Here is an 18,825-nt window from a genome sequence, read left to right as displayed (position 1 = left end):
CTGATCGTACTGCTTGATATCTTGGGGGCCGATTATTAATTTCCCTAAGTAAAACAGCTTCCCCAACCAGAAAACAATAGGCATAGGAAACGTGCCTTACAAGCACGTCGTATTCACGCCACACGCAGGGCAGTAAGCTCGCCCAAAATGCATAATGACAAAACGCGACCACTATAACAAAAAAAAAAGCGCCAGTAAACTTTGACGCGAGAAACTAAAACCAAGATGACGATGATCATGAACTGAGCTGAGTCAATCAGATTGAGTCTGAGCTCAGCACTTGTGACAAAAATACCGAGTCTGCAGCTTGCCTCCTCGCGCTGTTATTTCTTTCTCGCATCAACGGAGAAGGGGGGGGGGGGGGGGGGGGTGGAGGGCGCACGTCCGCCTTTCTACTGCCTAACGATGATGTCGGATGCAACGGGCACGCAGGTCTTCGCCTCTGTCTGTCAAGGACCATAAGATATCATAGCCCCACAATTCAATATTCTTGTTCCGTGCAGTGAAGCTACAGTTCCTTTCAGTTTATATTCTGCCATGCTAGGCCAACCGCATTCTCAACTATTCTCCGTCTTTTTCTTTTCGCTATAATTTTGTCATTGTTATACTTATTGTCAGCCTATTCACATGCAGTGCCAAACGAAAGCCTATTCAAGGATCTCCAGCCGCTGTTGTGATGTGTGTGCTGTATCGATGCTATCCATGCAAAATTCCTAGTGTTGTCCCAGTAGCTCATCCTCGGCTTCTTTCGACTACATAAATTGGTTATAAATAAACAACCGAGTATTTGGTGCACGCGGCAGAAGATTTGCACAAGATAATTTATTTGCGCTAGACTGAGTTGTAATATTCATCGCCGTGACTAGCAAAACCGAGATGCTTCTTGGACGAAGAAATCTCGATGGCTGTATTTATATCTGCGTTTGCTATCTGCAGGTACTGTACCGAGTGTGCCTGTCGAATAGATATTGTTTGCGCGGCTAGTGTTCAGAGGTCCGTTTAGTCTGTGTAGGGTATGGGAACACTAACTTTGTGTCATTTGTATCGTTTATCTGATGCATCATCCTGTGGTTTATTCCCACGGCCGCATTGCTATCCCCTGAACTGGCACCGTATTTAGGTGCTGCGTTCCTGCTAGTAGATAAACAAGTAGCATTTTTATTTACCAAGTGTCTTCAGCATCTTAAGCGCGAACTACATAAATACTCGTTGCTAATCAGAAATGTATACACTTTCGTTATTCAAGTTTACTCATTGGTTTCTTGGAAGTAATTTCAGAGAAAGAACAAAAACATACCATGTAAACTACAGAGAAGTTTACCCGATTTAATGCTCGCACATAACGAACATTAGTGAGGCAATTGAAACATTTCCCTATGAAGACCTCTTGATGCGGGTCCCAAACATGTCGTATGGTGCACACAACTGCTCAAGTTGTCGAATACGAAGCCACTTTTCCGGACATCTCTGCGCGGTAGGGTCTACGTGGGACGCGCTAACTGGCTTATTCCGGCTGCAAAGTGTCCGAATAGGGGACGTGACCGGCGCGACAAAACAGCGGCCTAAGCCAATCTCCGCCTACTCATGCGCGAAAGGTAGAGCGGCCGGAGATTCCCTCTCAGCTTCCTTTCTTCACGAAGAGCCGAGAAAGAAAAATTCACGTCGCCGACACAGGCTTGTTACGCTTCTTCACGCTGCAGCTCAGATATTTATTCGTTAAACTCAGGTCTTGGGCAAGTGAGTCGTCTTCTCAAGGATCTGCGAAACGGTTTTGTTTAACCGGCTCGTGGAAAGTTTTTACACGGAAGATCAGCCCTCACAAACAAAAGTACGGTACAGTGAGTCCTCTCGCACTAAGACCGAACAGTGTTTCGGGGTCTAGTGATAAAGCTATTTGCTCTTGATACCCACTTCCAGTTTCGGAGTGCTTGTTCACAGACATTAGTCTCGCAAACAGACAATGACGGGCCACTGGACAAAATAGCGCTATGAAATCGGTCGCCCCTTTGACTTTCCCGTACAAAAATGACTGTTGATTACCCATTGATGTATTGTTGGGGAATTGTTGAAACAACGGACTTCAACAAATTTTTAAAAACAATTGAGTTCGCTCAACACTTGCACAACAATATTACCGTTGAGTGTTCTCAATAAACAATTTATTGGGTAGTTTGTGCTGATTTTGTAGTGGTTTTCTTGTTGTGTAGCAGTTGAGTCCAGCATACAATAATTAGAACTCGCACATGAAGACATTCCAAAATTTAATGCGAAGCGTCCCAACCTCATTCCTGTCACTTTGCGGCAGGTAGGCTCTTCTTTCGCCTCCTTTTCATAAAAATAAAATAATGTGTGACCGATGGGGTGGCATCGAGCGTCGGCCGTCGAGCCCGGCGCTCTAACCATTAGGCCGCGAACGCGCGCATGCTCCTCTCATTCGAAAGCCAGTAAGTTCTGAAATGCTTGGCGCGTGCGCAGCGAGCCACTTTCTCGTGCTGTCGCTACAGCTGGTGCTTTCAAGCGCCTATCTCCGGGACCGCCCCACTTTCGTAGCCGTTTTCGCACTGTAAAAACTGCAGCGTTAGACTAGCTTCATGACCGCCCAAGTTCATAACGATTTACTTCTTCATCATCATCATCATCAGCCTAGTTACGCCCACTGCAGGGCAAAGGCCTCTCCCATACTTCTCCAACTACCCCGGTCATGTACTAATTGTGGCCATGTTGTCCCTGCAAACGTCTTAATGTCATCTGCCCACCTAACTTTCTGCCGCCCCCTGCTACGCTTCCCTTCTCTTGGAATCCAGTCCGTAGCTCTTAGTGACCATCGGTTATCTTCCCTCCTCATTACATGTCCGGCCCATGCCCATTTCTTTTTCTTGATTTCAACTAAGATGTCGTTTACCCGCGTTTGTTGCCTCACCCAATCTGCTCTTTTCTTATCCCTTAACGTTACACCCATCATTCTTCTTTCCATAGCTCGTTGCGTCGTCCTCAATTTAAGTAGAAACCTTTTCGTAAGCCTCCAGGTTTCTTCCCCGTACGTGAGTACTGGTAAGACGCAGCTGTTATAAACTTTTCTCTTGAGGGATAATGCCAACCTGCTGTTCATGATATGAGAATGCTTACCAAACGCACCCCAGCCCATTCTTATTCTTCTGATTATTTCAGTCTCATGATCCGGATCCGCAGTCACGATCTGTCCTAAGTAGATGTATTCCCTTACCACTTCCAGTGCCTCACTACCTATTGTAAACTGCTGTTCCCTTCCGAGACTGTTAAACATTACTTTAGTTTTCTGCAGATTAATTTTCAGACCCACCCTTCTGCTTTGCCTATCCAGGTCAGTCAGCATGCATTGCAATTGGTCTCCTGAGTTACTAAGCAAGGCAATATCATTAGCGAATCGCAAGTTGCTAAGGTATTCTCCATCAACTTTTATCCCCAATTCTTCCCACTCCAGGCCTCTGAATACCTCCTGTAAACATGCTGTGAATAGCATTGGAGATATCGTATCTCCCTGTCTGACGCCTTTCTTTATAGGGATTTTGTTGCTTTCTTTGTGGAGGACTACGGTGGCTGTGGAGCCGCTATAGATATCTTCCAGTATTTTTACATATGGCTCATCTACACCCTGATTCCGTAATGCCTCCATGACTGCTGAGGTTTCGACTGAATCAAACGCTTTCTCGTAATCAATGAAAGCTATATATAAGGGTTGGTTATATTCTGCACATTTCTCTATCACTTGATTGATAGTGTGAATATGGTCTATTGTTGAGTAGCCTTTACGGAATCCTGCCTGGTCCTTTGGTTGACAGAAGTCTAAGGTGTTCCTGATTCTATTTGCGATTACCTTAGTAAATACTGTGTAGGCAACGGACAGTAAGCTGATCGGTCTATAATTTTTCAAGTCTTTGGCGTCCCCTTTCTTATGGATTAGGATTATGTTAGCGTTCTTCCAAGATTCCGGTACGCTCGAGGTTATGAGGCATTGCGTATACAGGGTGGCCAGTTTCTCTAGAACAATCTGACCACCATCCTTCAACAAATCTGCTGTTACCTGATCCTCCCCAGCTGCCTTCCCCCTTTGCATAGCCCCTAAGGCTTTCTTTACTTCTTCTGGCGTTACCTGTGGGATTTCGAATTCCTCTAGGCTATTCTCTCTTCCACTATCGTCGTGGGTGCCACTGGTACTGTATAAATCTCTATAGAACTCCTCCGCCACTTGAACTATCTCGTCCATATTAGTAACGATATTGCCGGCTTTGTCTCTTAACGCACACATCTGATTCTTGCCTATTCCTAGTTTCTTCTTCACTGTTTTTAGGCTTCCTCCGTTCCTGAGAGCCTGTCCAATTCTATCCATATTATAGTTCCTGATGTCCGCTGTCTTACGCTTGTTGATTAACTTAGAAAGTTCTGCCAGTTCTATTCTAGCTGTAGGATTAGAGGCTTTCATACATTGGCGTTTCTTGATCAGATCTTTCGTCTCCTGCGATAGCTTACTGGTTTCCTGTCTAACGGCGTTACCACCGACTTCTATTGCGCACTCCTTAATGATGCCCATGAGGTTGTCGTTCATTGCTTCAACACTAAGGTCCTCTTCCTGAGTTAAAGCCGAATACCTGTTCTGTAGTTTGATCCGGAATTCCTCTAGTTTCCCTCTTACCGCTAACTCATTGATTGGCTTCTTGTGCACCAGTTTCTTTCGTTCACTCCTCAAGTCTAGGCTAATTCGAGTTCTTACAATCCTGTGGTCACTGCAGCGTACCTTGCCGAGCACGTCTACATCTTGAATGATGCCAGGGTTCGCGCAGAGTATGAAGTCGATTTCATTTCTAGTCTCACCATTCGCGCTCCTCCACGTCCACTTTCGGCTAACCCGCTTGCGGAAAAAGGTATTCATTATACGCATATTATTCTGTTCTGCAAACTCTACTAATAATTCTCCTCTGCTATTCCTAGAGCCTATGCCATATTCCCCCACTGACTTGTCTCCAGCCTGCTTCTTGCCTACCCTGGCATTGAAGTCGCCCATCAGTATAGTGTATTTTGTTTTGACTTTACTCATCGCCGATTCTACGTCTTCATAAAAGCTTTCGACTTCCTGGTCATCATGACTAGATGTAGGAGCGTAGACCTGTACAACCTTCATTTTGTACCTCTTATTAAGTTTCACAACAAGACATGCCACCCTCTCGTTAATGCTATAGAATTCCTGTATGTTACCAGCTATTTCCTTATTAATCAGGAATCCGACTCCTAGTTCTCGTCTCTCCGCTAAGCCCCGGTAACACAGTACATGCCCGCTTTTTAGCACTGTATATGCTTCTTTTGTCCTCCTAACCTCACTGAGCCCTATTATATCCCATTTACTACCCTCTAATTCCTCCAATAACACTGCTAGACTCGCCTCACTAGATAGCGTTCTAACGTTAAACGTTGCCAGGTTCAGATTCCAATGGCGGCCTGTCCGGAGCCAGGTATTCCTAGCACCGTCTGCAGCGTCACAGATCTGACCGCCGCCGTGGTCAGTTGCTTCGCGGCTGCTGGGGACTGAGGGCCGGGGTTCGATTGTTGTATTCATATAGGAGGTTGTGGCCAAGTACTGCACCAGGGTGGCCAATCCTGCTCTGGTGAGAGAATGCGTTACCGGTTCTGGTCACCGGGATCAGGCCGCACTCCAGGCCTGTTTGTGCAATTTTCTCAACACACGGTTTTTTTTTTTGTATTTTCCGGTGGAGAATAGCGCGGCACCGGGATTTGAATCACGGTCCTCTTGCACTGGAGACGGATACTCTACCGTCCCCGTAGGAGTTAAATTAAAAATTAATTTATGGGGTTTTACGTGACAAAACCACTTTCTGATTATGCACGTCGTAGTGGAGGACTCCGAAAATTTCGACCACCTGGGGTTCTTTAACGCGCACTTAATTATAAGTACACGGGTGTTTTCGCATTTCGCCCCCATCGAAATGCGGCCGTCGTGGTCGGGGTCCGATCCTACGACCTCGTGCTCAGCAATCTAACACCATAACCACTGAGCAACCACGGCGGGTCCCGCAGGAGTTGTACGCCTCATTTAACCTACAGTGGTGCCCTACTTGGTCAGTCAAGGTGGACCAATCTGAGCTCGGTTATACCGCATGGATGGCACTCGGCTAGAGAACCTGGCATTTATGACCTGCACATGTGAGTGTGAGGCCATACATATTTGAAGATATATATATATATCTTTTTTTTTTTTTTTTTTTTTTAGGAGGGTTCCCGTACAGTGATAAAATAAAGGCAAAGACATTAAAAGAAAGAAAAAAAAAGAAAAAGGGGCGGAAAAAAAAAGGAACATAACAGGTGATTTGAACTCGTGACCCTTCGATGTTGCCCGGAAACACACCGGTGTACCGGTGTACAAATTCCATCGTCGTTTTAACATATACTAAATGACATAGCAATTGGTACGATCCAAAATGAGCACGTTTCGGGGAGCAGGAGAATGCGAAGTTCACTCGCAAACAGGGTGACTACGCGCATGTGGAGTTCCCCAAAATGTAGACACGGTGGCAGCGCGCCCGGCGATAAGACAGACGCCGACACGCGACGACGCTGCCTTCGAGCATCCGACGCGCTGTGGGAACCGTAGGATACAAGCGGCGCACACGCTGCAAACATACACGGGAGAGATCTTCGAATTTCCTGCGTCGCACCCTCTGTCCGGAAAGTAAATATAGCTTTTTTTATCCAACGGCCGTGGTACTAGATCAAACAACGAACACGCTTTGAGATCGCAGCGCGCAGCCGCTATAACCATTGACTTTAAAGAGCTTCTAATTCAGAAACAGCCGCGCCAGTATCGCAGCTAATTGCTGTATCTGCGGCTGCTCCCGACTCTCGCCTTGTAAGAAACATGCGATTTGTTTGAGCCTCGCCGAACTGTCGTCCTCCCGTCTCCCAAGCCTGCAGAACAGGTCCCGTAAATTCAGTTAAATAGAAGAACACCAAAGGGGAATGAAAGAAATACAGGTCGCGCACTTTTAGCATACCTTACTTGTCACCTCGTCATCTGAAAAGGTGCTATAAACTGTTCCAGTAGCGTTACTTTTCTAAAAACAATATAATTAGTAGTAATTTTTATTTCTAGGTGCCGCTACGAACGACAAGGTAGCGTTCGGGTGTGTGCGCATGCGGCTGCAACCGTTGTAGCTTCGTTTTGAGCACACTTTTGCAGCAGTACACATCGTTACCGCTAGTTTCGTAGTCGCATATTTTGGTCGTAGTATTTCTTGTTTACGCTACAAATTAGATTGTTCTTACAACTTTACGAAGGTTAGTGGATGAAAAATTATTACCAATTAATTAGTGGTTTTTCCGTGCGGTTACCTTGTGTTTGAAAGGTTTTTATAACTGCATACGATAGTGAAGCTGTTAATGGCTATCGGACTCAGTTAGTTGGTTGCCGTTGTGTATTGAATCGCGCCTCGTGCTTTTTGATGAAAGTATTTTTTCTTTTCCGACATCATGACGCACATTTTAGTGAAATGCTTTAACGACGATAAGTGGGACGTTTATCCGTTGAAGTCGTTGGCTGACCCAGCTACTAGTATTCGACTGATGTGCGTGCCTGGCTGTTTTGGTGAGCGTCGCGGCAGAGGTCATGATGCCTGTTGGAGAGAAGGCACCCCGAAACAGTCGCAGCCGAACTTCTGCAGATAGGTGTGTAATCTCGTTTTCTTGGGCACGTAGCTTTTTTTCTATTTTGACATTGAGAAGCGTGAGATGTTAAGCACACCGTTCACTTTCTTCAAGCAAACCGTATGCCCCGGAGCGAAAGCGCGCGGTACTTACGCTCGCTGCCGCCGTCACTTCGTTTGAAATAATAGTAGGCGAAGAGGCAGCGGCGCTCCACTTGCGTAAAATTGCATTGCTTCATTTGTTCCTGTCTAATGACCTTTCCTTAATTTGTATGAGAGAACAGAATTGGAACATAAGGATCAGCTTCTCTGAGCAGTGATAATTTTGTACAGTGGTCACGCCATCTTTCATGGGGGCTCACGTATGCCGTCTAAGCGCTTGTTATCGCGTTCCGTTACGTGAGAGGCGCGCTGCCTTTCAAGGTATTTAGGCAGACACTACGAGCTTAGGACAACCGCGGCAAATAATTGTGCAGCAGGTGTGCAGCTGTGCTACCCTTGTACCACACTCGTACCGGAAGGCGGTGTTGCACGTCACGCTTACGCATTTCGTAACTATGGCGGCCGCCGTGGCAATTTGGGGCTCGAGGTCGTGGATATGATCCCTGCTGCGGCCGCATTCCAAAGGAGCGGAATGCAAAAACGCTCGTGCATTGTAGGCACGTAAAAATTTCCAGGAAGTCAAAATTAATACGGAGCCCCCGAACACGACCTGCCTCATAATCAGATCGTTTGTTTCGCACGTAGGACATTATAATTTTTTTTATCAGTAGTGGCTCATCGTGTACCATACGGATAGTGTGATCACCTTTTGTGCCGTAGCGGTTAATTAAGCGCGCCTAGATTTAGGTTGCGCCTAATTATGGGGCGCACCGCAAAATATATTTCGCCGCTTTGGGATTTGCGGAGAACGGCCAACCGATAAGTCGCAGCTTCAGCGCGCTGACTGCACACGGATACGCAGCGCAAATGAACACAGGCGTGGTGACGACGTCGCCAAAGAACACAGACGCCGACAGGCTCGCCTTATCGCCTATCACCGCCAAAACTACCGCAGTAAGCATCTTTATCTAGCGCGGCGCGTTTCCGTTGAAGGCGTACGGTACAATTTTAATTGACAATAACCGAAACATGCTACCGTTCTCTGCTGCCTCTTTGAGCTGGACCGATCCGAATGTGCGTTGCTTGCAGAAGCGAAAGGAGCGCCACTCGGCGTGCTGTCGCCTCGAGCACCGTTTGCGCGGTGAAGAATGACGCGTGCATGAAGCTAGTTCACTGCGCAGACGCTACCGCGCAAAACGCGCAAGGGCGTGTACGCGACGTTCTGCACACAAATCGCGTGGGGCGATCGGAGACGCGCCGGAGCGGCTAGCTTCAAAGAAGCGGTGCATCTTCTCACTCGTACAGGCACGCTCACGCTCGCATCGCTCTCGGCGTATCTTTAGGTCATTCCTGCTGCTGGACTTCTACCCATAGATTCGATATCTGCTTGGTATCGGCTATGCACTGTCGCGTGGTCTTTGGTTCTGGGAGAGCCGGGAATATTTCTCCCTGCTGTGAAACATCGCTGTGCGTGTCTTAGCTAACATTTACCGTAGCAACCCAATTCTATCTTTTCTAGACAGCACTCGTAAAGAGTCGCAAATTTTTACTTGCCAGTATACTGTGTACTTCTATTTTGTGCGTAGTTACGTGCAGTGTGTGGCAGATTCTGAATCCGCGCAATCTCATTTTCTGTCCGCATTCCCTTCTCGCAGGCTACACATGCAGCAAATACCTAGATGCTAAAGTGTTCTACGTCAAGAGCAGCTTGGCGTCGTGCAAGAGACACCCGTTGATATGTGGCTGATTCACTAGCAAGCTCGCATCTCTGTTGCCACTGTCCATCAAGTGGGATTTTTAACTATTTTTTGTGCTGCTGTGTGGTGTACTAGCTGCCGCATGGACGCTGTGAAGGCTTACTTTCGATTTGCTCTGGCTTGGGAGGTATTTCCTTTTGCTTGCTAGAATGTTTACCAGCCTAACCAAGTGATACGTGCGTGCTGGAAACAGCAGCGTGAACAGAGGCGGACGACGGACGACGAAATAGGTAGGAGCACACACGAGCGCAAGTTTATTTTTAAAGACAGAGGTATTAAAGACGTTGGTCAACTTGACAAAGCTAAAGAGCCGTGCATGCGTGGTAGAAACAGCCACGAGCGACAAGAAAAAAATATGAAAAAGCCACGTCGTAGAATAAACGTGCGTGAAAAACGAGAACTATCGGACAAATCTTTCGAAAAAGCGAAATATTTGTCCGATGAGTGATACTACCAACGAGAAATACTCTTGAGTAACTGCAAGTCTTTCCCACTAAGGGCAGCAGATAACCTGGTTATGCATTTGTTTCGTTTGTGATCAATAAATATTGCTTCTGTAACTCCTCTGGTGTTGAGGTATAGAGCAGAAAGAACGGTTGTTTCATCACAAAGACCAGAACACAAGAGGACTTATGGAACAATTATTTATTGATCACGAAGAAAAATTCATAAGCAAGATTTCTGTGACCCTTAGTGGGAAGGAGTTGCTGCAGTATTTCTCGTTAATATCACTTACAGAACAAACCTTTCAGTTTTCATGCGTCTTTTTTTTTGACGCACATGTTTGTTCTACAGGACATGTATATCGGTCTTTTTTTGTTGTGCGGGGCCGTTTCTGCTGCACATCCATGGCTTTTTCTTTGTGAAGTTGGCCAATGTGTTTAAAATCTTTGTTTTCACGAATAAACTTCTAGTTGAGTCAGCGTTCATGTGTGTTCCTACCTTAATTTATCCTTCTCGTCTCTGTTTGGGTGGTTGTCAAATATAAATGAGCACCGAATTGGCGAAGTGTCCATGGAATTGATACATGAAATATTTGTGCTGTGTATTTCAGGAAGAACGCTATAGGGTCTTATCTCCTCTGTTTTTAAAACTGATGTACATTTTTCTAGTTGAAATTCAAGGAGTCCCCTGAGGAAGCCAATAAGAGTGATGGTAACTTCATTTGTGTAAAATTTATGAATGTCATCCATTCAAGGCATGACATGTCACATGCCTGTAGGTATGCAAGTATTCGTACTTTTTAAACATACTAATCTCTAGTTCTCGGTTCTCATGCCGCTGCTTTGTACTGTGCTGCATTCTCCAGGCGCAGGAACCTTCTTTTATGCAGTCAGTGCATATGTTCTTTTTGTATATATTGGAGAAAAAATTGTCTTGAGCTTAAATATGCATGTATATCACCTGTAATTTTTTTTCAACATAGGTGCTGTATCTCCCTTCGTCTTTGTTACTGCTTTGTCCCAATTTTTATGTAACTTTTACCTATTTTATGCAATAAAATTTTGGTAGCATTTTAATAACATTTTGCCTGCTCAAATGAGGTCATTGGTTTTTCGTATACGCATTTGCGTTTTTCACTGCCTCACTAATCTGGCTGTGCAGTCATTGAAACATTTTCCAATCCTTTATGGCTTTTTCTGGGGTACTTGATACTGCAAGTGCAGGTGACCCTCTATTTGGCACTTTGGAATTGTGTTAGCCGTGTGTTACTACCAATTTTCTGGGTTAAATAATTATTTTTTCTGTTATCGTTCAAGGTTTTAGCCTTGCCTTATCTCTTTATTGACTGAGCTACCACTTAGTTGCGGTGTATATTGAAAAAGACCCCAAAAAGTGCTCTAATTAGCATTGTGCATGTCCAGAAAAATTATCTAAAAATGAGCTCACTAAATTGAGGAAATACCACCAACAAACTCTTTTGTACCTCAATTTCACATATACAAATGGTGTATGTTCTTGCAAACCTGGCTCGTCAGAAACATGATTCAGGTGTTCACCATGCCCGACAACTTTCAAAATGATGTCTCATCAATTAATAGCTAAGTTGAGTGATGTTATTTTATAAAGTAATTGGGCAACCTGAAAATATATATATCTCGAAGACAAAAAGCTCAGACAAGTCTACTTTGGTACGTCATTGAATTTTAATTGCGGTGAAAGACGTATGCTAAAGCTTGTATATATTTACGTGAAGTCATTTTTTTCATGTCTGTTATTTTGCCTTCTCACAGTCAGCCGTAACTGTTCCTGTGATGGATTAATGTGCGAAACATTTTAATGCAACGTATTCAAATGTGTTGTGTGTATTCACACGCAAGCAGCTTCAAGTATTGATGTGTTCAAAGTTGGTTGTTAAAAGGGTATGCTTAAGCGCTGCCTTTTGAGTCGCTTTGCCTTCTAGTCACAAATTAAGTCGCAAGTGAAGACCACAATGCTCGTTTTGATTGAATTCATATGTATAGGCTTTTTCAGATGTATTTACACTGTTAGGAGTGCTGTAGGTACTAGCTTATGTCTCCAGGTTCGATGTAATGGTGCCTGATGTACTGTAATAATGTTTCATGGGCACGCATCTTTAGTGTAAATAAAGGTATTTCAAATTGATCAGTCTCTCCTTTGCTTTTGTTTGTGTTTGTGAAAGTTATGAGCAGGCACCGGGGTATGCAAGTGTGAATAGCAAAGCGATTTCGATATATGAATAAAAATCTACTCGCCCAACGAAATGTCAATCATATTTCAATGGAGACTTCTGAAATCTCAATGCCATCTCAACTGTGCCACAACGTACTTTACAGTGCTGTGACAACAATAACTCAACAACAGGTCAACAGAACTACCACAACGTCAATTCAATGCAGCATCAAGGGTAAGCCAACAACCATTCAACAAAATGAACACAACGAGCTGTCTAAGCGCTATGGAATTTCAATGGTAACTTAACAATTATTCAACATTGAGACACCCAATGGTGTAAATTAAATTTCAGTGGCCAATATTCAAGACCACTCAACAGTCAGCCAAACAATTCTCCAACAAAATTTCCGCAATTCCTCAATGAAAAACTCAACATTGACCAATAATAATTCAATACTTTCTCAATAATTTTTTTGTACGGGTTTACCCGATATACACGTGCGATGCGTGCTGAAAGATTCTGCGTGGTTTCCGCAAGTCTGCACGAGTTCTTCGTTGTTTCGAGCAGCATCCAGAGTACACCATTTCTTTAATGCGTGGAGGATGCAGGCTTTTCTAGAATCCATACTCTCACAAATTGAAGTTGCGTGCACCCGTAATTTCGAAAAGAGGTCTGGAGGAAATGGAATCGCACAAGTTAGTCAAATATATCAACCTACTAGCTTAAGGGGAATTGCTTTAAGGAGGCTTCAGCTATGCGATCGAAAACTGAACTTGCTTGTTTGAAAAAGACATCAGTACTATCTGCGCCAAGGATTGTCTAAGACAGGCAACCAGCTCAATTACTACAGAAACCACACTGGAAAACAAGTAGCTACCGTGCTGTCATCCAGCTATGCTTCTCTTCAATCAATGTGTCACGTGTGTACCACGTCTTTTTTTGTGTTTGCGCGCACCAAATATATAAAAATTGTAACCATTGAGCTAAGCTACACGATAAGGCGGCCATTACTTCTTCAAGAAATAAGAATGCCTAATTGGATGGTTAACACAATCACACTAATTAAATTTCTAAATAATTATTTTACGGCAAATATTTCAATCTACCAACTATAGCCGGTGAGCTCAGAAGGTGTATCCACTTAGAATGAATTATCAGGACTACACCCACTTTGAGGTAACAATTTTCGAAGTGCCGGGCTCCGCGAACTGGCGTTCCAGTTATTTTTGTGCTTCGATGCATAGCACAGCGTTTTCATTAAAATTGAACGTTATACTAACGGCGCATTTCTGTCGCGAATTTGACGGCGGACATATCAAAACCACTATCATCTCAAAAATTCGTTCCAAGTCCATATGTCTTGGGAACTCGCTAACTACGTACAATTCGTACAGTGAAATATGCGCCGCAAAAATGAAATAAAAAGTTTATAATGTAAATTATGTTATTCATACAATTAAGCATTTGAATTTCTCGTACAAGTATTCGCCGCTTCACCAAGTAATTTACCTAAATGGTTAGAATTGTGCTGTCTTTCACCGGCAATATTATTTCTTTGATTTGGTGCAGTTAAAAAAACACCCCCTTACGGCGGTGTTATCGATTTATGTTCTACGGAATTTTTAATTATCGCCTGTTGCAGAATAACATAATTCGAATCGCGCTGGATTATTGCAAGAGGCGGATATTACAAGCACGAGAAATGAAAACAGAAATTCAACTAATTACAAAACATAACTACCTTCCTAATTACTCTACGACACATACGCCAATCCACGAATTGTAGCCGGTGAGTTTGCAATGCTTACTGATTTGCACTGAATTTTCAGAACGAGTCCAGTTTGCAGATACGCGCTATCAAACTCACGGCAAGAATGCATCGTTGTTCCACTTACTTTCCAAACAGAACGCTTTTCTGCATTGAAGCACCAGAGTGACTTGAACACTCGCGTATTTCGTCCCACACCTTGGGATATAATAAATATCTGGAAACTGCTGGCATCCTGGAGATTTATTTCAGATGAATATGTCAAGCAACCCTCCGGCTACCTTTCGTACATTGTGTTATGTGCGATAAATTAATTAATTATCAAGTTAATTAGTTAACTTTTGCAGATTAGCTTATGTGTTTAAATTTCTCTTGCTAGTAATATCAGCCTCTCTGAATAACACTCTTCGAGGACAGCAATAAGGCTATCTGCCACAGGCGATGTTAAAAATTCAGTAAAACTTAATAAAGATCCCTTAATAAAGAGTGAAGTCAATGCCACTTCGCACACCTACCGGATCGACAGTCTTGCAACCACTCAACTGCTGCTCCACCGCGTCCCCTCCACCGTTCCTGTATGCCACGGTGATTCTCGCATCGGGCTCCGTTAACACGGCCACACTATCTGGTCTGTAGTTCAGACAGCCACACCTCCAGTGTGCAGGGTGCTTTAGCGAGAGTTCCACGTATACGTGACTTGCGCGTTCACTGCCAGGGCAGTCCCAGAGTCTATGGCGTATAGGCATAGGAACATCGCCAGCATTATATGAATATGAGGGAGCCGTCTGTTGCGGTTATGCTGTGCAGCATGTTTTGTGTGGGCAGACATACTGTTTGGGCTTGACGACAAGTGGCAGCTACCCTGGAGCTCACCGCAACAGAAGAAGTGGACCAAGCCCAATCAGGAGTTGACGCCGTGAAGGTCGCACCCTCACCTCCGCTTCCCGTTGATCTCACCCTCACCTTAACACCCAGTATTCCTGAACAGGAGACGAAAATGATGTCAATGCTTTTTGGTTTGCTTATCCTTCTTCTGGCAGTAGCTGCCCTGCTCTGCTGAGATATTTATGTCCGTTTACTGGCGACAGCGGCCGCGCCACTTACGCAGCACGCGGGCACTATCTGTTCTTCTTTTTTTTTTGGTCCGCTTCCCGAAAAGCCGCTTGAATAGTAAGCGACAGATTGTTGGGAACAATATGCAGCTTGCGCATTCTTTTCTTTTCTTTTACTTTATTCGGTCTACGTCGCGTCTCTTTCTGCGGGCAAATGCATATCAAACAATAAAGGACGATGAGAAAAGATGCAGCTAATGATTATATTTGTTGTCGTAACTTGGCACGTAAGTTAAGAAAATAAAGGTATCTGCCGCAGAATTTTCTTTCTCTGTATACGCTGTCATACATGTATCGCGGTTGAATTATACCAAGCAACTGCAGCTCAACACCGATATTAAGGGATGTCGCTTTTGAATAAGCTGTATAGCTTCCTAATTACAAAAATTGGCTTCAATTTTGTATTTTCCTGAACTAAACTCCGACCAAGTACAGTGGTCTCAACTTGAGGTTCAAAAATATGCTCTATCCTATGAGCCCAAAAACTTCTTGAGAAAATGTCAGATACCTTCAGGTGGAATTCGAGCGATGACAGCTAGCAGGGATCCTGCATCTGTTCCCCGCTCCCTTAACAAAGCATAAAAAAAATTTTACATCCCCTACTGCAGTCTTCCCTGCACTCAACTTCTCCTTAACGCTAGTATAAGTTCTCCGCGCATTTCAGTTCCACCCTAAGGCAAAAATCGCGCTGGCTGCAACATATTTCACACACGGCGAGCAAAGGGCAGGAAGCCATAAAACTAGCGGGCCTCCCTAAAACCAACGCCTGCGGTAGAGAGGGCGGGCGCGTGCTTCCACTTTCATTTCTTTGTTCACTACCATGACACACCAGCGGCAGGCAAAGGCTAAAGTGAAAACACACTAAAATATGCCCACGTATGCGGCATATGCGTTCCTTTGAGCAAAGGAATGCGTTCATCTTCGGCCGAGGCAGATTCCCAGGGAAGCCCCACGCTGTGGAGAGACGACGTGTAACGAAACCCGTAATCGTTTGTTATGCGAGGCATCAGCGGTAGTTCGTTCTTCTAGTTGCTGCTGTTGTTTTTTTTACTCGACTGTTTCGGGAAGTCCATGTGTTTTTATAGGTTTGGGAAACGTAGTAGGTGGGGTGCCAGTTGGCGTAGCTTCTACTGCAGGACCGGAAATATCTACCCTCACAGTTTCTGCTAACTTATGTGCTTGCTGTTCGTTCATAAATCAATGAGTCATGTTTGCTTCCGAGGATGCATCGATAAGGGATTGAATTTAACATTATTAGAGCAGAGAGAAAACTGTGTTTTAAAAATTGTAGAAATGAAAAGAAAAACGTCTTGAGCAATCCTGGATCTTACGTGACCAGTTGCAAAAATTACAAAAAAAATATCAAACGGGATTTATGGATGGCACAGTATTTGAAAAAAATATATATATATTGCAAGAGAATTGCTTGGACCCAATGAATAGTTCTCAAGCCTGGAGCAAACATCATCGTGCGTGAACTTGAGTTTACAGGTTCTAAAAGAAAGGAAGATGCAATTTGTCAGGTTACATGCAAATTCTGCGAAGAGGAATTTAAAGAAAGATAGAAACCTGAGCTTCAATATCCACCGCTAATTAATAAAGCGTGCGATAGCATGCTTATCAGTTTCAGCGCTACATATTTTACATTATCTTTATGGAAGTACAACAATGACCTCAGATCCCACGCACAGGGAATACACATGCGACACAGGGAATACATACGCGACGCGAATCCTTCGTGGTGCGTTCATTTAATATTAATAAAATTTTTCATTGTCTGCGAAAGATTCTGCAGCATAGCGATTACCGGGCCAAGATTAACACGACACCGGCCTATAGTTTACCACTTTACACTCTCGATGAATGGCCAACTTCTTCCTACACGCGGTTCACGTCCCTAGAGCTACGTGCGGTTGTGTCAAGGATGAGTTTGCACTCGTTCACCAAATGGCGTGTCTATACCTGGCATCTTTTCAAAGTTTCTGATTTCATTTACACTAAGACGCCGAATACCGTACGCTCACCACACATGCAGTTTTCTGTTAGGCCCCTCCAAAGTGGATTATGTCCGCTGAATGATATACATAAATGCGTGATCCATGGTGGGTTCGAACCTTGGTGTTTCAGCACAGCCGCTTAATACTTTATACATAAGGCCTCATTGGCACGCATTCTTTTGTAATGCCAAAGCCGTTCATTGAAATGTATTGCATGTGCCTCGCGTGCCAGTAGGTCACATTCTTCTCCCGTGGCAGCTAGTGCTTTCATAGTGAACCAGTAACAGAGAGAAATGACGGTGACGAGACGAGAATACGACACACACATGGGCTGGCTTTCAACTTATGTCTGTGTTGCCTTCTCGTTATTTGGGGCAGTTGTTAGTTGACTATGAATCAGAGCCAAATAGCCCACCAACAAACTTTAGCGTAATGCTTCCAGTTCCTGCGTTAGAGTGCACGGCCTTCGGAATACGCCCATGTTCTCATTAAAATGGATACCAACAAGGTAAATGAGGTTCCTCTATAGTGTTATCGCAATACTATCATTGGCCTGAAACATGTCCACAGCATGATAAAATAATGTGCTGAATAGTGTTGGCATGAAAATAAAAAGCACAGAGCGAAGGACACTAGACCAGACTTGCATACATGTATGTTGCATGAGGGAATGTGACGGTGGTGTTCGTGATGGAAAGTTAGGATGGATTTCTCAGCAATTTAAATTGCATTATTATTTTATTGCTCGTTTTCGTAGTCATCTGTTCAAAGCTAGCAATAATTGCAACAAGTAGATTACTGATAGCCACTCCACTAAGAACAATTAGTTTCCCTCCTTAGGAGCGGTGTCTGGCCGCACTGATACGTCGGCAGTCATAAAAGGATGACAACGCAATGAAAATTGAAAACTCGCATACACAGGATTCATCAACTGGCTGGGTAATTTCTTCTCGTAACATTATCTCGCGTATGATTGTGAGAAGCCTGTGATAAACTTCTTAATGGTCTCAAACCAGTGATCAAATGTCAATCACGATAACTGTGCCTGACGCCGCAAATGCTGGAGAAAATATTTCAGACGGAGTACTTACAGGACATTCTTAAATTCGACTTTTTTTCGTAAGTTAGGTCCCAAGAGATCTAAACCCTAGAATAAACACTGATTTTTCTTTTTTTGCTTGAAACTTTTTGTGTTGTCTCAGCTCCACTTGACGTTTCGAACGGGATCAAATCAGTCGTGTAAGTTTCGTTCATTGTTTCGCTGCCTGAAGCCAATGACATGGCTTTATTTTTCTTTAAATGCACACGGCACGTGTGCAAGTCACGCAGTTTTCTGTTTAGCGTCAACAAAATGCTGATTCTACACAGCTGTTGCATTAAAAACCATACCATGACGTCGCGGCACCGTAACTTCATATTCAAACTGCTGCATTGAGAAAAAGACAATCAGTGAAACATTATACTTAGTACCAGAAACTGCGCTATCCCAGCGTATAGCTTTTTTGTACACGTAAGTTCATGCAACACTGTGAAGCTGGAGGGACCTACAATTAAAAGTTAGTAATATAAATACACATAGCTCGTTCTTGCAGGGTTATTCTATCGCGTGTCTCGCGCAAAGACGTCAGAGAGAAAACGCGTCGACGTCTGATCAGGTATACAAGCAACCATTCATTTGCGCACTCTGTACTAGTACTCGTTTGTGTTGTATTGGGAGTCAATTTGTGTTTTTCTTGACTAATTGCATCAAAAGCAGCAAAATG

Source organism: Dermacentor andersoni, chromosome 7, assembly GCF_023375885.2.
Source record: "Dermacentor andersoni chromosome 7, qqDerAnde1_hic_scaffold, whole genome shotgun sequence".
NCBI classification, from domain to species: domain Eukaryota; kingdom Metazoa; phylum Arthropoda; class Arachnida; order Ixodida; family Ixodidae; genus Dermacentor; species Dermacentor andersoni.
The sequence above is the reverse complement of the archived record's forward strand: the minus strand, read 5'-3'. Positions refer to the sequence as shown.